This window comes from Cornus florida, unplaced genomic scaffold (assembly GCF_030987335.1).
Source record: "Cornus florida cultivar Cherokee Brave unplaced genomic scaffold, ASM3098733v1 CherokeeBrave_3.0.0_Hap2_Chr05, whole genome shotgun sequence".
In the NCBI taxonomy this organism is placed as follows: domain Eukaryota; kingdom Viridiplantae; phylum Streptophyta; class Magnoliopsida; order Cornales; family Cornaceae; genus Cornus; species Cornus florida.
The window spans coordinates 23,721,116-23,748,576 of NW_026775575.1; positions in this window are offsets into that span (position 1 = coordinate 23,721,116).

Consider the following 27,461-nt stretch of genomic DNA (forward strand, 5'->3'; position numbering starts at 1 on the left):
CAATTTCCCTTTGCTTCACCCTCTTGGCTCAATTCACTTAGCCAATCAAGAACAAACACAATAAGTAACCAAAATAAAATAAAAATAAAAACAAGATCAAAAGAGTACTAATTCCTAATTAATTTCCAAATATGACGGTGCCAATCCCGGGCAACGGCGCCAAAACTTGGTGTGCATCACGAACTAAAGCATGCAAAAGTGTGTAGTATGGCCAAGTTTAAATTTATGAAATGCCACTACCACTTCCGACTAAAAATATAGCTAGAGTGAGTAGGGATCGTCCCAAGGGAAATGAGGTATATTTGTGATGGAAATTAATGTTTGATTAATAGGTCGAATGATCAAAGATGGTTGGTGATTGATTAATTAAACTACAATGCAATTAAAGATTAATGCAAGTAAAAAGAGCAATCTAGAAAGTAGGGAAAAGATATAGGAGAGAGCTCTTGGAGTTTAGAGTCACCACTAAGCTTCACTTCATCAAACACTAGCAATTGTACATTAATGGGGAAATTTAAATTGTAATTTGTGTGTGTGTGACATCAATTGAAACTAAGCATGGCTGGCAAATAAGTAAAGATTGTTTAACCAATTTTAATGAATATCACAACCTATCAAATGAGACCAAAATCCATTCAATTAAACCATAATTAATGCACACACAAATATCTAGAGATATGAACTATTTGCATTCATAAGCATGGAACATCAAGAAACAAGAATGGATTGTTCACCTACCTAAGAAATTAAAGCAACTACACTACAACTAGGCTAGAGACATGAAATTAAACTAATTAAACTAGAGATGTGATACAATCCATCAAGATACAAGTGTGAACCATCAAATAAATCATAAGAGTGTTCCATTAAGCACCATGCCTTGACCATCACTAGATTAACATCATCAACTCACATAGACATGCATCAATTTCATTAAATCTAGAGATAAAAATATGAACATCAATTCTAGCATACATAGACATATGACTAGAGCCAAATGATCATTTGAAAGCATTAATCCATACAAATCAAGTAGAAATAACAAGATTTATATTTATTCATGGTCAAAACATCTATTATAATTAAAATCCCCAAAAATACACAAAAGCTAGGTTTGAGAAGCAAGCCTAGGGGCTATCTCTAGCCCCAAGAGAAGGATTTAGCCACTCATTGTTGTGGACATAGAACCCTTAAGGGCTAGCTTGCAGGTTGGCATCATCATCTTCATCCTTGCTTTTTTCCTAAAACCCTAGTTCTAGAGAGGAAAATTATTTTTCACTATTTTCTAATATCTATCTATAATGGATGATACAATAATGTTCAATAAATCAATTACATACTCCTTTGAGTAAGAACCAAGTCAGAATTACAGTTTTTGATTGGAGGAAATTTGCAGCTACACAAGTTAAGTAGAAATCGGCGCGCTCGTGAATTAGTCAGCTCACTGCCAGCAGGTATTTCGATCGATCGAATCAAACACTTAACTTTGATCGATTGAAGCTGACGTGGCTTGAAAATATCTTTAAGGTTTTATCCAATTAGCTGAGCTGGCACCGCCTCACTTCGATTGATTGAAGACCTTTTCGATCGATCGGGACTTCTCTTTGATCGATCGAAGTTCCCCTGGTGCATTTTTCTTGGCTTCTTTCTAACTTTGCTCCTTAGCTCCAAAATTGAGCTAAATGGCTCTTGTTAGCCCGTTTGAACTTTATTAACCTGAAATAGACAAAAACATAAATAAGTATCTAAAACATGAAAGTAAGATAGATGAATGGACTAAAATACCCTAGCTTAGGTGCTAAAATGCGTCATATTTGAGCACTCATCAAGACTCTTCGACCCGTCAAATATATATATATATATATATATATATATATATATATATATATTAATACATTGTTACCCAATCTGATCTCAGGATTAATCAATCAAATAAATGAACATATTTATAAAATAAATATAATCCAACCATGAATATAGTATCTATACATTCATAGATAATAATCAAGAATTCAAATCATCATCATGATTTAATGAAAAGCATGTGGGTGGCTTTGATACCAATTGAAGGCAAAACGGAAGCGATTATAAAATTTCGGGAGCGTAACCACATGATATTTCACCAAATCAATAACTGGAGTATTTGTAAAAGATTTTATACCTTTGGACGATCGATTAATTGTCAACATTCCAAGAATAATAGTGAATTAGATTGGTCCTCCTTTGGCCTTAAACACCAGTAAACCTCCACCTCTATATCTTCGGAATACACAGGTTTGTGGAAACCCTATATCTCTCACTCTCGTTATTTTGTATTTTGTAAGATTGTGTGTGTATTACCGAATAAGAGAGATATATCATGTATATAGATGGGGCTAGAGATGAGGATCAAAAGGGATTTTTATCCTAGCTCCAATTAGATAGAGATAGAGTTATCTTATAACTTTATCCTATCTAATTAATTACAATAAACACCACAATAATATTGTAATTGCACTCTGGGATTCAGAAATTATAACAAGGCCCTGTCATACTAAATAACTATATATAAGTCCCTCCATTACCGAATATCCATAAGTAGCCCCAAGGAAAATAAATATTGTCCCACCTAAGACATACTTACTTCTTATATTCCTTAAGTAACCAATTTAATCCTTACGATCACTGAATTTCTTTTATAAAAGAATTTTTCAAAATAATATTTTTCTAAATAACTAATAGAAAAATAATTTGGTAAACATTTTACTAAAATGCCATGGCCAGGTTCCAGTGATCAAACATATTAAATTGCATCAAGGGGATATGCCAACTCTTATAATGAGTGTGGATTCCATGTTGAGCATTTGTGTTCCCATAGCTCCAACATTAGCCACCCAAGATACCGTGGTATTGACCTTACAAGATCTCACACGTTAGTAAGTCAAAGTGACCAATACTGAAACTTGAGTCTATTAAAGCTCTCAGGATTTAGAGCTTAATGTATTTAGTAGATAAGAATCACACCAAAATAATGACAATACATTGTATAGTGTGATCTTATGGTGATCCAGTTCAGTGTACTCCAAGCACACTAACACATTGCCTTAGAGTCAACTATCCCAATGGGCGAGACAAACCATCCTATCTTATAGAGGTCAAGTGTGTTACAGTCTTACAGATAAAAGTGCCCAACTTTTATCACTGACTGTGAACAATACCAAGGTGCAAGAAACCTCATGCATGTAAATCTTATTTACACACTTAAGTCACCTATAATGCATCTTGAGGACTATAATGCATCTCATGCAAAAATATGTAAAGCCCAATGCATGAATATCACATTTATTAATAAAATATCGAATACATAATTGGCTTGTAGGGTATATAATCCCAATAGTTAACTCATTATTTCATATATTATATTTGTTAAATTTTATTACCACTTTTATCTATACACACATTATTGCGCTTTCAAGTTATTTATTTATTTATTATTATTATTATTATTATTTTTAGAAAATTATAAAGACAAAGAGAAAGCTATACACAACTTAATCAATTGTTATGAAAGCTAGCAAAAAGATAAAAAACAAAACTAAAATGAAATAATTAATAAAAATAAGTAAAATAAAAAAATAAAAAAATAATAAATAAAAAAAAAGAAAAGAAAAGAAAGAAAAACATGAAAATCATCACCACTTTCACCCTCTCTATTAAATTAATGTGCCTACAGAGTGAGAAAAAAAAAAAAAAGTGAAATTATATAAGATTATAAATAGATTTTATTTCCATGATAATTATCGAATTAAATATAATTCACTCAACAAAATCTTCTAGGTAATGATTGTTTGCAGAGTACTTAATGACACATGTTTAGTATTTCTGATTTATTCTCAACTAGTACTTCGATCTATCCTCATATGTGTAGCATACAATTTACAAGGGAATAGACATTTAGAAAAAGACAAGGCATAAAATAAAACAACAAAAAAGAAAGATGGATACTTTGTTGACATATGTGTCAAGCTGCATTTATGACCCAGACGAGGAGTTACACACTTAGAGCATCTCCAGCCATCTGTTAAAACACTTTTTTTTGTGTAAAATATACACTGCCACGTATGATGTGTAAATTTTTTTGTCCACCAGCCTGTTAAGATACGCTGCCACCTCACCAATGTGTAAAATTGTTGTGTATTTTACACAACCTTTTTACACAGCCACATCAATGTTTGTAGGTAGGTAGACAATCTTTACTTGATTTGATATTCCATGGCTTATTATTGCAAATTCTATGATTCTCTAGATTGATGTGTGCTACAATTATGACCAGTTTGATGGGTCATGCTTAGAATTGATGGGTTGTGCTACACTTAGTTTATTTGTCGGTTTGGTAGATAATACATTATTGAATTTGATGGTCTATGCTTAATATTGTAATTGGTAGTTGCATTTTGTTCATAAGAATGTTTTCCCTAAAGTAGTTGAAAGTGTGTGGTTTGGTGAACGAGCTTGGTAGCGATTCCAATGTACCCTAAGACCTCACTTCTCATATCTTAAATCCTTATCTTAACTTAGTTTATTTTAATTGCATTTTAATTAATTGAATTTTAGTTTAATTCAAACAATCAATCTTTCCTTTGCAATCTTGTGATCCACTAGAGTTGAAGTTAAATTCTAACACGTATAATCCCTTGGGACTATCCCTACTCATTCTTGCTACGTTAGTAGTAGTGGTGGTAGTGGTTTTTATAAATTTAAACTTGACCTAAAAGGCTCTTTTTGAACTACACATTTACTACATTATTTTGGCGTATACAAGCGGTCTCGTCAGACACTTTTATCTGTAAGACTGTAACACACTTGACCTCTATAAGATATGATGGTTTGTCTCGACCATTGGGGTAGTTGACTATAAGGCAGTGTGTTAGTGTGCTTGGAGTACACTGAACTGGATCACCATAAGATCACACTATACAATGTACTGTCATTATTTTGGTGTGATTCTTATCTACTAAATATATTAAACTCTAAATCCTAAGAGGTTTAGTGGACTCAAGTTTCAGTACTGGTCACTTTGACTTACTAACGTGTGAGATCTTGTAAGGTCAATACCACGGTATCGTGGGTGGCTAATGTTGGAGCTCTGGGAACACAAATGCTCAACATTGAATCCACACTCATTATAAGAGTTGGAATATCCCCTTAATGCAATTTAATAAGTTTTATTATTGGAACTTGGCCAGGGCATTTTAGTAAATTGTTTACTAAATTATTTTTCTATTATTTATTTAGAAAAATATTTATTTTGAAAAATTCTTTTATAAAAGAAATTCAGTGACCATAAGGATTAAATTGGTTACTAAAGGAATATAAGAAGTAAGTATGATGCCTTAGGTGGGATATTATTTATTTTCCTTGGGGCTACTTATGGATATTCGGTAGTGGAGGGACTTATATGTAGTTATTTAGTATGACAGGGCCTTGTTGTAATTTCTGAATCCTAGAGTGCATTTACAATATTATTGTGGTGCTTATTGTAATTAATTAGATAGGATAAAATTATGAGATAACTCTATCTCTATCTAATTGGGGCTAGGATAAGAACCCTTTTTGATCCTCATCTCTAGCACCATCTATATACACGATATATCTCTCTTATTCGGTAATACACACACAATCTTATAGAATACAGAATAATGAGAGTGAGAGATATAGGGTTTTTACAAACCTGTGTATTCCGGGGATATAGAGGTGAAGGTTTACTGGTGTTTAAGGCCAAAGGAGGACCAATCTAATTCTGTTATTCTCAGAGTATTGACGATTAATCAATCGTCCAAAGTTATAAAATCTTTTACAAATACTCCAGTTATTGATTTGGTGAAATATCATGTAGTTACGCTCCAGAAATTTTATAATCGCTTCCATTTTGCCTTCATTAACATAATGGCTTAGGGAATAGTTTTGAAAAAAAAAAATAAATAACACAAACATTGTAGGATGGCTACTGCTGGTTAAAATTTGTGTGAACATAACTCAAATAGAAAATAAGTATTCTAGGAGATGGGATAAATCATTTTACATCTTCACAAACTCTCTCTCTTTCTCTATATATATATATATAATTTTGAGTTTGGTCTATAATAAAAGATATCATGTCTGACGCAAAGTGAAGAAAATGAAATTAGCAATGGAATATTGGAATATGCAAAACTAAATGAATTTTATTTGGTTAACAGATTTAGTTAAGAAAAGGAAAAAGAAAATAGAATGAAAGATTAAAAAATAAAAAAATAAAAAAAATTCAAAGGAATGTAAAAGTCTTTTTATAGTAAAATGAGGTATAACAATCATATTGGAGGGTATTTTCAGAATTAATAAAAAAAACATCAATCATATGCATCACAATATAGGAAGAAAGTGGTTGAATGTGAAATGTATGGGGGCAAGTTGGCCACTCTTGAAACTACAGAGACTGACTTGCTTACTTTTATACCATTGGGGGGGGGGGGGGGGGGGGGGGGGGGTTACCCTTTTTCCTATATTAAAATCTTACAAAATTTTATTACATACCGTTTACCTAAATTGAGTCATGTTTTAATTTATCATACACCTATTTTGCTCCTTTAAAAACTTGAATCCTTAATCTTGTACTTCTAAAAAATACCCTAAGTGCAAAAATTTGCAAATTAGGAATTGTCAACAAGATTCTATAATCAATACACTCAAAAATTAATAATGAATAAGGAGACAAAGTATAAGAAGAGAAATTGCTTAGAGGAGAATTGGATACTCTTATTGGGGTCTTTGCCCCTATTTATACTAGTATTTTGTTTTAGTATCCTTTTAGGACTTGTTTTCCTCTTTTATAAGTTTTTCCCTTTTACAATTTATATTTCACTAACTTTCCATATTGTTTATGCTAAATTCTTGCTTCACAAGAATGAAATTCCTCTCCCAAATACGGTTTTGCAAACTATGTTGATGGGGCAAACCTCTTCACCCAAACGGACCGGCCCATCACTCGAAATGGGCCTTTCCTCATACCTTATTAATTGTTCGCTAGGCTTGCACACTTGTCTTGCTCTGATTGGAATTTTACTTGCACAACGAGCTCGATTGGATTGGTGGGAGAATTTTCCCTCCACGCTTTACCCCCAATACTATGATAACTCCTAATTTCAGAACACGGGTTGATCAAGTCTGCGCACAAAACCAGGGGATATCAAAACAATTTAAGTATTTCAAACAAGCACAGATTACAAAAAAAAAAAAAAAAAAAAAAAAAAATTAAAATAATAAATAACTCGCTGAAGAAAACTAATAAATAATAATTTTATTAATACCTCTCCAAAATTACAACTCGGGAATCCTGTAATGCAAGGACTCCTAAAAACATTATCCAATAATCCAATCCACTATAAATAAAATAAGTCTATCATCCTACTTTGGAATAAACTAAAAGAGTAGATAAGTCCCCTAAGTTGTGGATCCTCAACCTTGAGGCTTGAACCTCTAATAACCTGAAAGATAAAAATAAGTGGGTCCAAACCCATGAGCAAGTTCTCTCTACCAAGCCTCTGAAAACTAATAAACAAATCATCTCTGACCAAAACCAATCCAAATAAAGTTTTTATCTTTAATAAACAATGATACACTTATATATAAATAATTATATACAATACATTAATCACATCCATTAATAGGTTCATTAAATTTCCAAACCCATTAAATAATGATTAAATAATAATCATTCCTAGTCCAATCCACAATTTCATTTAAAGAAAAGTTCATTTGACCTTAACTCCATCCTAAACAGTTATTTAACCATTTAAATAACAAATTATAATTAAAAGAAATAATTCCTTTAATCTAAAACTTAATAACGATTTATTTATTTAAATCACAAATTCAATACCTATGCTTTGACAAATCGACCATGTCTCCACCAATATTATTTTATTAATATATAAAAAATAATACACTAACCTTTAAATACTAGATTATTCTAATATACAAATATCTATTATCTCTAACTAATACTTACAATAACCATAGATGTAATTTTTAATCATCTAATACACATAACAATTTATTTATGTTTTGGCAAATAAACCATGCCATTACAAGTATATTTATTTATACATTGGCAATTCAACCATGCTTCCACAAGTATATTTATTTATACATTGGCAATTCAACCATGCCTCCACAAGTATTAAATTTTTATACTTTTAAATTAGCAACTCATCCATACTTCCTATGTATGTATTTTATTAATACAAATATTTAAGCTTTTGGCAACTCATCCATGCATACAATTCAACCATATATCAATTTTAAACTTAACGATGAACTAAATCACACATAGATATCTCATGCATATCATAAGCATAATATTAATTTAATAACTAGTTTATCTAGATATACCAAATAAGAATAATTAATATTAATCATCTTAAATAATATATACATATACACATATATTATTTAATTTATATATATATATATATATGTATAACACCTTTTATAATAATCCTTGATTATTTAGAATCACACACACACAAACACACACACGCATATATACATCCTTCCATACAATTCATAAATGAATTAAACTATATATACACATATATAAATAATTTTATATATATATATATATATATATATATATATATATATATATATATACACACACGCACACTTTCTTCCATAACAAATTATTAATTTGTTTTATTTATGAAAATCAAATGCTACTAAATATGTCAGAAATGGTTTCCCATGAGTACTCCATCTCAGTTTAAATAATTTTCCGACCCGGTCTCACTAAAACATAAATATCTCCTAGTAGGATAGGAATGTGAGAATGAAATTGGTACAATTGGAAAGAGGACGAAAAATCCTTAAATTTGAGCTTAAGAATGACCCAATTTCGATTTAAGATGATTGCGTTATGATCGTTTAAATTTCGAGTAACAAAGCAGGCAGAATAATAGGCTGAGCTCAATCAGTATTGTAAGCGCGACCGCACCGGATTAAAGACTAAGATGTTGACACGTGACGCACTCTGATTCACTGGTGCATCAACTCTGATGGTGCGCGCCGCACCAGATCTTTTCTCAAAGCTGCATGGTCCTCTATGCGCCTACGCTGCACCAAATCAAGTCCTCTTTGATCAAGCCACATCTATGGTTCAGATCTGTGGGACACCGAGTCTCCATGGAACCGCCCACACCAGATCACTCTACTTTCATTAAAATTATCTAATGGTGTAGATCTGCGAGTGGACCATCTTCCCTTGCACACAACTATACTGGATAACACACCTATTCATGCGCCGATAATAGAAGGTTCCAGTGTATATAATATATATTGTATATAATACAAACTATATATATATATATATATATATATATATATAATTTTCCAGTAAATATAGGAAAATAAAACTAATAAATTCCTAAAAATATAGAAAAAAAAATACCAGAAAAATTCTAGAAAATTATAGAAAATTCCCAAAAATTCTATAAACCCTAAATAATTCTTTTAGGTCATAGATCAACCTATAACTTGATTTTAAAATATATACAACACTTATATATACAATTAAAATCCGATAATCCACAAATCAAATATAATAATTTATACTTTTAATTATTCCGATCTAACTATGATTTTAAGCAAATAAAATTAATCTAAACATTGATACTCAATGTGAAATCCTTATGAGTTCTAAGGGGAAAGTTAGAGAAGAACTCGCCTGAAGGTTTCGAAATGAAAAGATGCTTCAAGCTTTGATTGTCTCTTCCAATTCCGGTGTCCTCTTTTTTAGATCTGGCCTCCTCCTTGTTAGCCTTCTCTTCTTCTCTCTCTGCCTCTCTTATTTTTCTAACGTGGAAAACTTTTAATGATAGAAAATCCTATGTGTATATATAACCACATTAAAACCCCTAATCCTATTCCTACTGTCATTACCAAATAAAATAATAAAAATAATAATTATCTTAAATAATATATATACACATATATTATATAATATAAATATATATGTATATTTCCTTCCATGCTAATTCTTAACTAATTAAATTATACACACACACACACACACACACACACACACACACACATATATATATATATATATATATGGTGTGGAGATATCATTGTATTTAATAGCTTGTGGAATTGTAGCTTGTATATATTGTATAGCTTATTTAATGATTCAAAACATTTGACGCATGTATATCTTGTTGTAAGTAAATTATTTTATTTACTAGGTTACTTGATTATAGAGATTATTCTTGTTGAGGTGATAAACTCTTGTAGAATAATACATTTATTTACCTTGCAAGCTTGTTACTAACTTGTTGTAAAAATTAGTACTTGTGGCTTCCTATGATGGTGAATTGATCTAGCATGATATATGATATCATTGTCTTGTGTAGTTTGTATATATATCTTGTATAGGTGTATTGTTTATCTAGAATATCACTAATGTTTACCTTGGTAGCTGAAGATGCAATGAAAAATGTTCTCTCTATTTGGAAAATCAATTCCTTACACTTCAAAATATCTCAACCCCTTTTCCCTCTATTTTCATTCTATTTATAGACTTTTACAATTGTTCTAGAAGCTTCTTCTTTAGTCTTCCATGTTGGACCGATCATTTGGGCTCCTCCTGGACACCGGTCCATTTCCTTTGCTTTGAGATTGGGCTTTGAGATTGTTTCAATGGATATTGGGCCTAATGGGTGGTCATCTGATCAAGCTTAATGTTCTTTCCTAATCCAATCTTTAGTGATATGGGTTGTACCCGGCCCAGGCCATTATTGGTATCTTCACCTACCTCCATAATCTCTCCCTAATTGATTAGGGTGAGATTATCGAAGAGACTTAATAATAACATGACTGCTCGAGGCGGTGACGTGGGGAAGCGAACGGTTGGTTCAGAGACCCATGTTTCAAAATTTGAAATATCATCATTGCCATGACTCTTTGGCTATTGAGTCACTTCCTCTTTAAAACCCCTAACTTCCCATCTTTTGCCTTTTTTCTATCTTTCCCATCTTTATCTTTGAGCATCATCTCCTTTGATCGTTTCCGTCTATAACCAGGTTTTCTCTGGTGAGTTCTCCTTTTGTGATTCTTCATTTTTCACTATGCTGCGGTGTACTCTACAGATCTTCTTTCTAAGGTTAATCCCAATCCCTTGTTATTTTTCGAGGATTTTGATCTTTACTACTTTTTTTTTTTTTTTTTTTTTTTTTTAAAAAAAAAGAAAACCTAAATCCAAGAGTTTCCTCCACCATTGCAATGGTTCCTGACTTAGAAACTCTTTGTTTGAAGTACGAAATACCCAAAAAAAATATTTCCATTAGGTTCTATCCCGAGGGTTTGGATGAGAGAACTGGTGAGGGTCTTCTTCCCGGAGAGATCCTCTTTTCCTTTCTTCACTTAAACGTAATCAGATTCCCTTTGCATCCGTTCTTCTATTATGTCTTTAATAAATTAAGGATTTCCCCTCTTCAAGTTAACCCCAATTTTCTTAGGGTTTTATCAATTCTCTTGATCTTAAATCGTGATAGAAATCTAGATCTTGACATCCTAGACCTTCTTCTTTGTTATCGAGTTACCAAAATCAGAACCAGTGATATGTACTTCCACTTCTTTCCTCTCAAAAAATGATCCATATGCATGGATAAGCTCGCCTCTGAAAAAGGTTGGAGAAGTAATTTAATTGTGGTCAGTGGAGCCTGACAGATTCCAATTGCTCGGATTTAGCCTATCCCAACCACTTTTGGGGAGTGAACTGAAGTGATACCCTATAATTTCGGAAGACGGGTTGATTAAATCCGTGTACAAAATAAGGGGATATCAAAATAATTAAAGTATTTCAAACAAACACAGATTACAAAATGAAATAAAGAATAAATAATACGCTGAATAAAACTAATAAATAATAATTTCCATTAATAACTCTCCAATGGTTACAACTCGGGAATCGCGTAACTCAAGGACCCCTTAACCAAAATCTACTATCCAGAAATTCATTAATAAATAATGAAGTAATAATATCCTAATTAATAAATCCTTTAAAATATCGGGTAATTTTGGAACATGGGTTGATCAAATCCGCGAACAAAACCAGGGGATATCAAAACAATTAAAGTATTTCAAACAAGCATAGATTACAAAATGACATAAAGAATAAATAATACGCTGAAGAAAACTAATAAATAATAATTTCCATTAATAACTCTCCAATGGTTACAACTCGGGAATCCTGTAACTTAAGGACCCCTTAACCAAAATCCACTATCCAGAAATTCATCAATAAATACGGAAGTAATAATATCCTAATTAATAAATCCTTTAAAATATCAGGGTATTACATCTGATAAGTGCTTAAATGTTGCACATTTCAGCACTAAAGCTAGGGTATTTCAGTCCTTGCATCTATCTTACTTTCATGTTTTAGTTCTAATTTATGTTTATATTTATTTTAGGGCAATAAAGTTAAAATGAGCTAAGAACGGTCCATTATGGCCTTTCGGAGTCAAGCCAGAGCATCTGGACAACATTCAGAAGGAAGCAAGGATGCAGCAGAGTGCATTGCGTCCGGACGCCATTCCTTGAGTCCAGACGTGAGTCTTTTATACATTGCGTCCGAATACCAAAAGTTGCGTTCGGACACTATGTTGTTGGCAACAATTTAAGTTATGGGTTTGACCTGTTTTGATGGCTACGAGATTTTGTCTTTTGGGCTTGTTTTTGTAACTTATGGGCTTTAATAGGGTTTGTTACTTAAGGGAACAAAGACCCATTAGTTTAGGTGAGTTTTTATTTTATTTTTTTATTCAGTACTATTTTTCTGTAATCGATATATCGTTCTCTCTGGAAAATGCGAAAGAGAAGAAAAAGCTAGGGTTTTGAGAAATAGTACAAAGAAGAAGAAGAAGCACAAAGATGATGAAGAAAAGGATGGAGATTGTTCTGTCTTCGAATCCATCAACTATGAGTGGCTGATTCTTCAACTTAGGGTTGGATAAACCATAAGCATGTAACCTAATTTCTCTTTCTTGTTTTACTTTTTGGAGTTTTAATTATGTAATCAGGGGCAGAGCCAATTAAAGCCCAGAGGGGGCACGTAACCCCCCTGACTTTGATCCAACCTACTATACATAGGTACATATTTTTGGTATATATATATATACTTACATGGTAATTTTAAATAGTGCCCCCCTCAAATTTTTAAATTCTTTTTGAAAAAAAAAAATTTACATATATCCCTTCTTCAAGTATGTAATATATTTTTCCTTTTCTAAATTTTGTTTCCTTTTTCAAAAACTTTCTTTTTTGACTTATGTATAATTATGTATTTTTCTATTTTTTTAAACTTATTTTTTTTTTCGACAGCATCCCCGGTTTGTAGCCTTGGGTGGGTCCCCAAGGGGCCTTGCCCAGATGAGTTCTGGTGCCAGCCAAAAAAAAAAAAAAAACTTATTTATTTTTATCGATGACATTTGTGACTGTATTTAATTAAAATATTATTAATTAATATTTTGGTTCTTATATTTGTAACTATATTTTTTTACTATATTTATTTAGCATATTATTTTACAACTATTTTTTTCTTATTTGCCTTTTTGATTTAAAAAAATTATATTGCCATATTTATTAATTTTTTTTTTTTAAACAAGTGTATTGTGCTCTCTCTGAAATAAAATCCTGGCTCCGCCCCTATATGTAATTGATGTATAGTCTTGAATATTATGATTTAATTCTTTCATTTGATTATCTATGTCAATATCATGTTGTTTTATGTGTGTTTGATTGGTAATCAAGTTCTACAGTTGAATTCTTTGTTAATTGATTCTTGTGATGTCTATGCATAGTGATGATTAGTTGTAATTGTGTTTCAAATTAATGGAAAATACTTCTACTTGATGGATGGCACTACATGTTTAGGTTAATTCATTGTCTAACTAGTTTTAAGTTCATGTTTAATTAGTTTAATTGCAATTTAATTATTAGGTGAGTAGACCATCCATACTTGTGTTTGAATTCCATACTTCTTGTCACAATTGCATTACCCTCTTGATTGATATATGTTAAAATTGTAACTTGAATTTATGAGTCATGCTTTGAATTGGTGAATTGCACTACACTTAGTTTAATTGTCATTAAGCAGGCAATTCAAGCTTGAAATTGATGATTCATACTTTTCTTTGCAAGTGTTAGCTACATTAGAATTACATTCAATTATTTCCCCAATTAGTTGAAAGTTAGTAAGTTAGGGAATGTGCTTAGTGGTAAATCCTATGCCATAAGTCTCTTCCTAATCTTTTAGACTCTAATATTTTATTACAATTATTTAGATTAAAATTAGTTCTAATCACAAAATAAACCTCTTTAGCAATCACATAAGCAATAAAGTAGAATTCAAATCCAAAAACCAACATATTTTAGATCTCTTGGGACGATCCCTACTCACTTCATACTCCATAATATAAATGTTTAGTGGTTTTATAAATTATAAAATATGATGCCCACTTGACATTATTTCTAAACTTAAAGTGTTGTGTATTATTTTGTGTACACGCTCGGTTGCATCATGTTTTGTCCCCTTATACAAAAAATATAAGAAAAATAAGAACGATTGCCCCTGTGAAATTTGCCTTCCTCGTTTCTGTACTTTCCTTTGCCGTTACCTTGACATTCCTCATGATGAATTGGTTTTCAGCGTTTGAAGGGCTAGAATTGATTTTCTGAAGGAGAAGGTGTTGAACGTCATTCCTTCTGCTTCCGACCTGTTCACTATGGAAAATCTTTCTGACATATCAATCCTAGGTGCTACCATGGAACAAATACAGATCCTTTCCTTCAGCAGGAGGAGGAACCCTTCTGCAGCTGTTCCTGCGGCTACCCCAATTGTTCCTGTGGTTATTCAATAGCTCTTATTATCTCTTCAAACTTTGGCCAGCCTGCTCCCGAACCTTTTTCATCCATTCTAACCGAGGTTCCGCCTACCATACCGAACGATAGTCCTTCTGAGGCTTCTCCATCAAATGCTATGAATACTGAGGGATCAACTCCCATCCGAACAGCTGTTTCAGAAAAAAGTCTGGGCAAGAGACCCTAGCCTGAGGGTGGGTCCAACCAGGATGACCTTCCTTCGTCTCGAAGGGCTAGGACTTGCAGGGTTACCACTACTCTCCCTTCATCACAAGTGTCCAATCCGGAAGGTGAAATAGCTAGAACTTCTGCCTCTTCCCCAACAGTGGTTCCATGGTGCCCCATACTCAAATAGGAAGATGGTGCCACTTCATTTGCTTTCTATAAAGGCATTTGGACCCTATAGGACCTAAAAATCCAGAAGGAAATGTCCTTCAATGAAATGTTTAACCACTTTCATTCGGCTGCTGTTGAGGTAACTCTTTTCTACCTTTTGACAAACTTTCATTTTTTCCTTGTTTAGAATCTTTCATAATCGTACTGAATGTATCAGAATGTTTGTGTCTTTATGCAGATTCTGTTTGGGATGATCACCTTTTAGAGGAATCTTGAGTTGGCAAATAAGAGAATTAAAGGCCTTTCCCTTGGACTCAACAGATCTGTTAAGAGTATGGTAGTAGTAGAGGCTAAAAATACAGAACTGTTGGTCAAGCTAGCTAAATCAGAGAGAGAAATAGATGCTTTAAAGGTTAAAAAAGATGCTCTAAAGAATGAGTGGGACTCTCTTCATGATAAGATGGACATCTTGAAGACAAAAAGAAATGTTATACAGACTGAGAGAGATGCGCTGAAGGTTGAGAAGGGGAACCTCCAGCGCTCTTTAATCTCTAAGCAGCTAACTTGGTTTATTTTTGAAGAAAAATCTTCGAATGAGTGTACCGCTCTGTTCGATGTTATAGGCAGATTTGATGGTGGTATGAAGGTCCTTCATCACTTTTCTCGGATTGGGGCTCTCAGATACGCCGAGGGGTACAGAGATGGTTTTATTGATCGTTCTCCTCCTGAAGGTCAAACGAGCTCCTATGCTGGTCTAGATGATGTTGATGACTTTTTAAAGATTGACCCGCCGAACGTTTACACCGATCCACTTCCTGACCCTGCCGAACATATATTCATTGAGTACAATGAGAGTGCAACCCCTGGGGCTATCCCATTCTTTTGCCCTCTGAGTATCTCTCCTATCACTAGTGTTGTTCCTCCTACTGTTGTAAACAATGATAGAGCTCTACTAAATGAGGAGGTTATTTATCTTGACTCTCCATCCAGAGGCGAGGAAATGATCAATGATGGTGAAGGAGACAATGGACCAGCCAGAGATGATGAGGCAGCCAATGATGGTGGAATGGGCAATAAATCAACCACAGGAGAAGAGATGATAGATTAGAGTTTCGCTGACCTTTGTACTTATTTCATTTCATTCTAATATCACTTTTTGTATACCCAGAATTATTTTGTAATAATGAATAGAATAATAATTTTAATCTTACCAAATGTTCTTATTTTGGCTTGTATTTGAACGAAATGATAATTTAATTTTGCCCAGTGTTTGGCATTCGGCTTATAGTGCCACCTGCCGCTTACTTGATTAAGTGCTTGGCTAGAATGGCACTTGCCAATCGACTTTTCATTTTATGCAAGTTTTTGGCGTTCGGCTCATAGTGCCATTTGCCACTTGGTTAAGTGTTTGGTGCTTGGCTAGAATGCCACTTGCCATTTGACTTTTCCTTTTGTGCAAGTTTTTGGCGTTTGGCTCATAGTGTCATTTGCCACTTACTTGAATTTTAGTAAGTGCTTTCTGCTCAATCAATTTTTGAAACAAAATAAACTCTTTTTATAAATCCTAATGGATCGATACATTCATATAAGCACAATTCTAAATGAACATTGTTCAGAATGGAATTTAATCTTGCAGTCTTATACAATTGGTAGTACCTTTTTAGAGACGTGTCATTCCATGGTTTATTGACCAATCTTTTAACCATGGTCTCTAGATTGTATGCCCCCTTTCCTTTCCTATGGCCTCTGTAACTCTGTATGGCCCTTCCTAGGGTGACATCATCTTTTTGACGATTCCTACCTTCTTTTTCAGAACTAAGTCACCGGGCTCAAAATCTCTATGCTTCACCTTTTTGTTGTGATTATTCATAAGGGTTTGTTGATAAGAAGCGAGCCTTATTGCTGCTGCATCTCTTTTTTCTTCTGGTAAATCAAGGTTAAATTTCAGCAAACTGTCGTTCTTGTAGCGACCCGAGTTTTTCAACCCGGTTCGTTAGTGATGAACCAAAAGTTGACCTGATAACAGATCCGAAATGCGGAAGCAAAAGATGAAACCAAAGTCTTTAGAGATATAAACCATCTCTAAGACACCAATGTGACCTTCTATGAAGTCACGAAGCTCAAAGAGAATGAAAGCGGAAACAAAGGGGTCAAAACGGGCAAATCCGTGAACCAAGGGGCAAAATGGTCACTTCACAATTAAAATGAGAAACTTGACTCTAAACAAGTCAAACAAGGTGAAAACAACCTAACTTAATCATTTCATGACTTTCCAAGAGGTTCTAAGAACATTGGACAAGAATTCCACAAAACGCCCTTTTCCGGTTTAAGCGAAAACCGACACCCTCTCACTAAAACTTGAATAACTCCCACTTTGATTGGAATATGAGAATTAAATTGGTACCATTGGAAAGCTGACTCAAAATCTATGAATTTAGGCTCAAGAATCACCCCATTTGGATTTTAAACGAAGGAGTTATGGTCATTTGAAGTCGGAAGATCAGTGCTGAAACTAGACTGAAGCTACTCTCGGGATCTAGCTATTTCGATCGACCGAAATGACCCATCGGACGACAAAAATGAACAAAATCTGTGCTAAAAACAAGTCTTTAAGGCTTGGTTGGTTTGATACACCATAAGGAACCATCGGTCGACCGAAATGAGCCATCGGTCGACCGAAATGACCCTAAATGTTGACTTTGGCTACTGGAAAGTGAGGTTTCAAGGTTCAAACAAAACCCAAAAGGCTTCGGTCGACCAAAATGACTCGAGAAAGTGCACAAACCTCTTGTTATGCATCCATGACTAAAAGTTTACTTGGAATCCCCTATGGCATACTCAATTTGCATTATATGCAAGTATGTGATGATGTGAACATGCACACAGGTGTAATATAACATTTGAAACATGTTGCAATGGCCTACGGCCTCATTATATTCCATTTACAAAATTTCACATGTCAAACCTCAAAGTTTGGAAAAATTTACATTTCCAAACAAAACTTGAAACTTAGAAGCATATACTTGAACTTTAAGGTTAGTGACCCTTGGTCACAAATCATACATATCAAATGAGCTTTAAATAACATACTTAAGTACACTTTACACCCAATGAAGCAAAATTAGCATATTGAACCTAACTAAGTATTACAACACCAAATGTAAAACTTAAACATGCTAACACTTGCATGTGAACAAGAATGCTTTGAAAGAAACTTCAAATCTCGAAACCACCAACGGTAAATGCTAATCTCTATATCTTGAATCTTGTACCTGAAATATGCCCCAGTAACGTAAGGGTGAGCAACACAAAGCTACTCGTAGGAAATGAACATGCATCGACTTACGCTTTACAATTTTATCACCTTAAGGTGAAACATGTCAAAGGGCTCATGCCACTTAACGTCTACGTCAAAGTGAGACTCAGGGATCATCCTAAGCTACTCATGCAATTGAAATGAACAACGTCATACAAGTATACATGCTCAAGTACACTAAGTCATGTTAAACAAGTTATGCATTGTCTAAGCATTCATATACAAATATATAATTAACATGGAAAACTCATGAATCAAGCATACATGCACAAGTATACTCAGCTAAATGAATTACGCATGAGACAAGCATACACGACACAAGTATACATAATGAAGTCCGATTGCACAAATCAAACATGCAATGCTTAAGTATACTAATTGAGATCTAAATACATAAAACAAGTATACAGTTTCAAGTATACTAAATAGGATTCAAATACCCAAAGTAAGCATCAATTCTCAAGCTACCAGTAATCCATGATTAACAACTTGAAATTAAATGCGAAATCAAATAGTGGAAAGACTAGGATCCTTAGCTGCAGACCAATCAAGTTATTCTGGGTTACTAGCCCGCAAGGTACCACCTAGTGCGCATGTGTATAAGTTATTCCGAGTAATTACGACCCACAAGGTACTATCTACTACGCACTTCATATGACTTAGGAAACTCACGAATCCGTACTAGGGCCAGACCCTAGCCATCATATGAATATGATCCTTACAAGCCTCCAAAAACAATAAGTTCAAAACTTATGCATATTACTACTACATAGTAACAAGTTAGCAATATAACTCTCAATTGTGCATAATAAGCATTTCATATTCATAATGCAATGAAATCACAAGTCAACAATATATTCATATTAGAAACATATTCTCATGAATATAAATTTAACAACGCTTTCCAATGCTTAAAACATAATCAAGTGAATACACCACAAGTCTAAATCCATGATATTAAAATAGAAGCAACTCCTAAAACATGATTAAATTCATGGATAAACAAGATAGAATTTAATTACATCAAAATAATCAAACTCTCTAGATTTCAAATCATCCCCAAATGGCCTCAATTTAATATATGTTAAAAGACATATCATGGTCATTACATATATTCATTTAAAAAGCTTAATTAGGCCCATGAAACCACTAAATAGATTTTAATTAATTCTCTTAATTAAAGTCTCTAAATTTTCAATCTCAACCAAATGCTCTCAAATTAAAGTATGTTAAACAACATGCCAAAACTTAATTTAGAAGCATAATACAACTCAATTTCATGCAAGGTATAGCCATGAACTTTAATCTTTCACAAAAGATAAATATTAATTAAAAAGTACTATTCTTATTTAATTAATCCCAATTTAATACATGTTAACAAATATATGAAAACTAAACTTTCTAGCATGCCACAATTCAAATCAAAGTTATATATCATCATGAATTTTAAATCTTATACAAAGAAATAAAAATTAGTAACTTTCTAGATTTGATACAAGGCATACATATATGTTGTATAATCATGGCAAATACACAATACAACACACAAATAATCCTAAAACATTCCCTACCTCCATTTGAGATGAAATCCCAAATCCCTACCAAATGGAAACCGCTCTGAATCCGACGAAACTCCTAGGTTTTGTCGGGGACAACATCACGAACAAGAATCCGAAGAAGCCCCATCAAAAACACATCTTGACTTTAAACCCAAACTCAAGAAATGGCCAAAATTAAGTTTTAATAAGGGGGAAAGGTAGAGCACGGCAAGGGGAACAATAAGCACAAAGGTACTACACCTTTTCAACCAAGGGAAGTGACCGGAAAAGAAGAGAGAAGCATGGCAGCCATGAGATCTGGCCAAGAGAGAGGAGAGAGAGAGAAAAATCTGATATTTTCTCTTAAGTGCTCCTATTTATAGAAAATCTCAAAAAGTGCCCTAAAAGGGCCCCGCCAGGTCCGAAAAAGTGAAATTTGAGCAGACACACTCAAACGGCAAAACTCTATGAACAAAAAAGATTCAAAATGAGAAAATATGAACAATGGAAGAAACAGCGTCAAAAACTGAGTCCCGAGCAGAAAGTTATGCCCTAAACAAATTTGGCGCAAACTAGGGCCAGAAATCCTGAAACTGGAAAATATTGACCAGGAGGAAATTCCAAGAGTACACGACTCGACGAAAAGTGAAAATGAATCCCGTACGAGGATCCAAGCTCAAAACAAGACATTGGGCAATAACTTTCATTAATTGCACAATGGCCCCTCTAAAAAGTGAAAACTGTGAAACTACCCCAGAATGAAAATATCTTCCAAAAAGATATTTTCTTAGAAACCCCTGAAATAAATATCTTCAAAAGATATTTATGAAAAACACCCCAAGAAAAGAAAAAGTTTCCAAAGAACTTTGCATCCATGCCCCTATGGAGACCTGGAGCAACCAGAGTACTTTCTTGCAAAGGTAAAGACACGTATTTCATGGAAACCACTGAGAATGAAGATGCATGTAGTCAAAAACCAACTCCGAGCATAGGAAGTGTGGTTATGCCAACAAAGTGGCAAACGGGGAAAAGACAAAATAGGGGAAAGGACGAAATAGGGAAAAAGATAAAAAGTGAATAATGTTGAAAAACGAAAAATGTGGAAATGACTCGGTCCTCAAAGGAAGTTGTCATTCCAAATAAAAGAGTCTCGGAAATCATTTTAGAGCACTCGAGATGACACTAATTGACAAGAAACCAAACTCAGAAGGGAAAAGACAACGAGAAAAATTTATCCGAAAAATCCGGGTTATTACAGTTCTTCTCTTGATCCCATGCCAAACTTTGAACAGTTGGAACTAAATGCTCAACCGGTATTACTACCTTAGTACCATATGCCAAAGCAAATGGGTTCTCACCATTTGATTGTCTAAGGGTTGTTCTATAAGCCCACAAGACGTTCGGAAGCTCATCCAACCATTTACCCTTCTTATCCTCGGGCTTCTTTTTGATACAAGCAAAAATTGTTCTATTTGTGATTTTGGCTTGATCGTTCGCTTGCGGATGATTAATTGTTGCCAACTTTTGATTGATTTCATACTCTTCTAGTAGGCTTACTGTCTAGATTGGTTCCGTTGTCCATAACGATCGATCTTGCCATACCAAAATGACAAATGGTATTGCTCTAAGTGAAGTGTCTTACTTTTTTTTTTTTTTTTTTTCCTAGTTGGGACTCATACACACTACCTCTATTGAGGTTCGAACCCCTGACCTCCCTTTGGGAAGTAAGAGCCTTATACTGCTAGGCCACAGGCCTGTTGGTGAAGCGTCTTACTTGAGTTTGGGTTACACTAGGATACAGCTCGGCTTCTACCTATTTGGTAAAATAATCTGTCGCAAGCAGAACGTATTTGTTCTGTGATCTTGCCTTTGGTAGAGGGCCAACCACATCCATCCTCCATTGCGCGAAAGGCCATGGTTTGGCCATTATGTGCAAATCTTCAGGTGGTTAGTGGGTACATTGTTTAGACAACCTAATGAATAGCACAATATATCAAACTAAGTCATTATTCCTTCCTTTAAGCTCATAATCACACACATTAACAAACTAGAAAATTATACTACTTGCATTTATAAGCATGGAACATCAAACAACAAGTATGGATTATCCTCACATCTAAGAAAGTAAAACAAGTACACTACAACTAAGTTAAGGGCATGAAAATTAAACTAATTAAACTAAGGTAGAGGCACAATCCATCAAGAAATGAGTATGAACCATCAAACAAATCATAAGAGTATTCTATCAAAGCATTATGCCTTGACAATCTCTAGATTCATAGCATCAACACACATAGACATGCATCAATAACACAAAAACTAGAGATAAACACATGAACATCTATTTTAGCATACATAGACATATGAGTAGAATAAGATGATCAATTAGAAGTATTAAACAACACAAATCATTGTAGAAACAAGATTTATATATAAATCAAATGTCATGATAAGATTACAACACAAATCCCCTCAAAATACAAAATATTAAGATCTAGAAGGCATGCTTGGGGCTAACTCTAGCCCCAAGAAGATGTTTAGTCAGTCATTGGTGTATATCTCTCTAATTCCTAGCCTCCTCTCTAAGATTGTGTATCTCTATCTTTCTATCATTCTCTATGTGTAAAATGACTCAAAATCCTTATATAGGTAGCTCAAGTGTCACACCCAATGGTCAGGTCTCGTGCAATAGGGCCCTTTCAATGATTGCACTATGAGCCATCTTTTAATGAGCTGGACTCTGTTTTATTTTGAACTTAAGGAGATTCAATCGATCAAATTCTTATGAGATCGATCGAACTATGGCCAGATCGATCGAAGTATTGCCATATCGATTAAACCTTGGTGGCACCTTTATGGAATAAGACAAATTTGAGATATTTTTGGGATATTTTGGGAAAAAGACAAAAGTGGTTGGTAGGGATAAGATCAAAGAAGTTCAATCGATCTGAATAATGTTAGATCGATCGAGGATGGAAACTCTTGAGGATAAGGACAAGGGGTTTGATCCATCTTGGTGAGGCTGGATCGATCACTGTGAGATCGATCGAGGATAGGTTTGATCGATTGAAACTTGCTGTTTTCCACCACTTTGCTTCCACTTTGCTCCTTTCTTCCATTTAGTTTGAGATTGCTTCTTTTATGCTCTAATTTGGCTGAATTGACTTATTTTGGGAATAAACGCCTGAAAAGGGCAATAACATGAAATTAGTCAAAAATGGGAAGATAAGATAGATAAAAGTTCTAGAATACTCGAGCTTAAGGGGTTTAAATGCGCACTTTTCAGTGCTCATCACACCCCCAAACTTAAATATTGTTAGTCCCTAGCAATGAACTATAAAGTAAAGGAATGAAATGAACAACTATACAACTATGAACTAGAAAATAAAAAATGGATAACGCCACTTTTGTAGAGAACACGATTGCATTTAGCGCATGCAACAAGCCTTTTAAACCTAGGTTTCCCCTAGTGGACGATTGAAGTCTCATGAGGGTTTCCAGAAATGATACCCATAAACATTAAGCTCATTCTCATAAAAGAGGAACCAATATTCCAAATAAGCATTGGGAGGAAACTACCTCAAGTATGCAATTTTTCAACCATTTCCAAGCAATCTCCCAAAATTTTAACATCAAGCAAGCAAGTATGGTCCTCCACACATCAAGAAAATGATCATACAAATCAAAACAACTCTAGAATTCCTTTAAGTGGACCGGCATCAAATATGTTGTTATCTAAGCTAACTAAAGAAATGATTACATCCTTACCCTCAAACTAGCACACAAATCTAGTACCGATCATCAAAACAAAAAGTGGACCTTTTATTAAAGCTTTATTGTTCTAGGTGCGCTTATTCTTTTCACTCGATTTTTTTTTTCTATCCCTAAGGATTAAAGATGGAAGCATGGTGCAATGTGTTGATCTATTAAGCTTTCTAGCGATCCATGAGGTTGAGCGTTAGGTCAATGACTCCCAAACCAGACGGCTTTGGGCACTAGGTGTTCAAACACCCCTAAGGACTTACAAGCTCAAATCAACTAGGCTACAAATCAAAACAACTTCTATCTAATCATTTCCCACTTCTCACCTTTTGGGAGAAGTCCTCACTTTTTTATTTGCTTCTGCAGCAACTTTTTTTTTTTTTTTTTGTAGAATTCAATTATTAACCTAGAGTTTGGGCCCTTTACCTTTCGACACGAGAAATTCAGTGCTTGATGAGGCTAGAATCCAGGCTACTCAATGAAAAGTGTTTGTTATCCACCTTTATCAAGAATGAAAACTTTCAATGAACTACTAGTTCAATTGGGATATAACCAATTCAATAATCAACAAAGCATATACCCCATAATGAGTGCTAGTGTGCACCTGTGCTAGTGTAGAATCCTAGAGTGAATCTCAAAACAATCACAAAATCAGGATGATGTGGACCACAAGTGCAAACAAGATATCAATCTTTCAAAAAATTTACTCCTAAATGGCATCCACAAGGCATACAAGGAGTATCGGACTCTCAAGTCAAACAATTTTTAAATTTTAAGCAATATAGTCCTCAAAAGATCAAAATTATAGCTACTCATGGACCAATCATAGAAAATCCCTCAAATACACAAGTCTTGCTCAAAATTTTGAATTGAAAACAAATACTGCAAATAACACCCATTACCCCCAAACTTAAATGGCACGGTGTCCTCAATGTGCAAAGAGAACAAAAGGAAAGAGTATACAAGTGTAACTATGGCAAAGAATGGCCAGGACATAAATATCCAAAGTGGGTGATATGACCCCCCCAAACTTGGGATTGACTGTGGTCCTGAAAAGATGGCACTGGGAGAAAAGCTCATCAGATAACAAAGGGGATAATAACAGTGCATAGTGGACATGCAAGTGTAAATGGGATAATAAATGAACTAAGAGAGAGGAATAAGGATGGTCCTAAAAAGATTGGGCAGTACTCTTTCACTGAAGTCACTGGGATGCACCTGATAATGAAGTCAATCACAGATAAATATATTAATATAATATCCTGACATCCAAAAATATCATGCATATGATAAAGAAAATAAAAGTAGTATAAGGTACAACATAGTATCTGGGCCAACAGACTGGCCCCAAAAATATAGTAACAGTATTAAAAGATCAGTCAAGTATCACAGATATATAAAATGATAAAAGAGAGATATGTAGATCAAGCAGAGGAGGTCGGCCTGGTGGGGCGTGATCCCCAGATATATCTAGAAATGCCTTGTAGCGTAGTCTAGACGTCCGTACGGAGAGTAGTCACATCGGTCCTAAGGGAGGTCACATCTGCTCGGAGAGAGACAACTGCATCCTCCAAGGTCTGGATACGTTCTCCTAGGCTAGGTGTCTGAACTGGATTGTCAGAGATGACTGGATTAGGAATATATCCTGACTCTGCTCCTGAGAATGTAATGGTGACCCTACCGGAGAGTGATGTGGTGACTCCTTTGGAGGCACCCACTCCAAGTTTATATCCATATGCGCATCTGCAGCCGCCGGTGGGTCTGCTGGATCACCTGCTGCTACTGTTACTACTGCTGTCTGCTTCATCTCTGCTAACTCTACCTCCTCTGCTGCCAAGATGGTCTCATCCTCGAGACTCTTAATAAGAGCATTGTAGCTCTTGTTCCAGTCCTTCTTGCTATAGTGGCAAGCTCCTGACTCAGTATGCTTTACGGGGTGAAAAGGGTAATGCTGGTCCCGGAGAATCTGGGTAATCAGATGTGCAAAGGGAAGGAAGGTGGCGCGCCCAGGCTTGGCCTTGTTGATAAAGCTCGCGTATAGTCTCATCATAACACTCCAGTAGAGTGCAGGAATAGAAAACCAATGGCTTGTATAGAAGGCATAGAGAGCTGCTAGAAAATCTGAATGTCGCTGGATCTTATGGTCCGTCGTAAATACATTTTGGAATAGTACCGAATCAAAGAACCATAAATCATCGGGCAAATAAATTCGGGTGGCGAATATCTTGCCATCACTGTAAGGGCCAGTCAGTGCAACCGTCATATTTACATTAGATGGCCTCCTCGAAATAGGATAATCAAGGTCGGGAGGGCTGATGTGTGGGCACTGAGAAGATACGGCCAATGTCTCAACTGTAATGCGGATAAGGTGGTCATCAATAGAGTTCGCAACTCAGATAGATTAGTCAGGGCCGGCCGAAGGTTCTGGTAGAACAACCGGATGAGCCGCAGGTAAACAGGGTAGGTCACCGGTGCCAGAATTGCTGAAATGTAGCGTATCATCATAAGCTGCCCTAGTCAGAATCGACCGAGAGAAGAAAGCAGTGTCAAAGACAGAAACATGTGCGACTATAAGGCGTGAATATCTCCTGATAGGTCTATCTCGGACTTGGCTAGGCTATGCTGGTGGTGGTGAAGGAGATGGTATATGCTCAGCCTCATCTGCCGATGAAAAAGATGACGATACAGAAGTAGGAGAGGCAGAGCGCTCGGACTGAGTTGGAGCTGGCTCCTCAGGCTCCTCTACTCGCTGTTGCACTCTGCACTGAAACTGCCGACGGGCAACAGTTTTGACTCGAGCTATGGACTGCAAAAAGAAAAGAAACTCTTGCAACTGTAGTCAGTAATAGGAAACATGATATAGAATTGAAAGCATACAAATAGAAACACGTTTGTCAAGTTAACATAGACAACTTAAAATAAATCTCATGAATCTATGCAAGTGATAATGCAGCCAGGTAAAGAAAGTGACTAAGTGAAACATGCTAAATAATATAAGTATGAAATGCATCCAATGTGGAAAACACCGGCATTGGGCATAAATTAACTATCATGAACAATATGGAGGGTGCAGGGGCATCAATATATAAAACTGTGAAAGTTGATCGATCAAGAAAAAGATGAGATCGATCCAAGTTGGATCGATCAGGATATGGTTGAGATCGATCTTGCTCTGATCGATCAGAGAATAACTGAGATCGATTAAACCTGTGTAGAAACACAAATAGTCACAGATCTGTGACATGGACAATACGGGGGGCACCCGAGCAAGCTCAAGGGCCCCTCTACACCTAAACAAGTCAATAATGATCACTTAAATTGGCACGTGACCCCCGAAATTGAAATAGAAACAAAATATATACATATATATATACACATGCTTCAAAGATGGCAAAAATAGCAAGAGATCAAACATGGAAGCTCAGATCTAAGTATGAAAAACATGTAAAACTCGAGATTGAAGCTCAAAGTTGAAAACAAAACCAAAAACTTACCAAATCGAGAGTAAAGAAGTGGAAACTGAGAGAGAAAGAAGATCGGGATCGAGTTTAGAAGCTTGAGAGGTCGTGGGATGT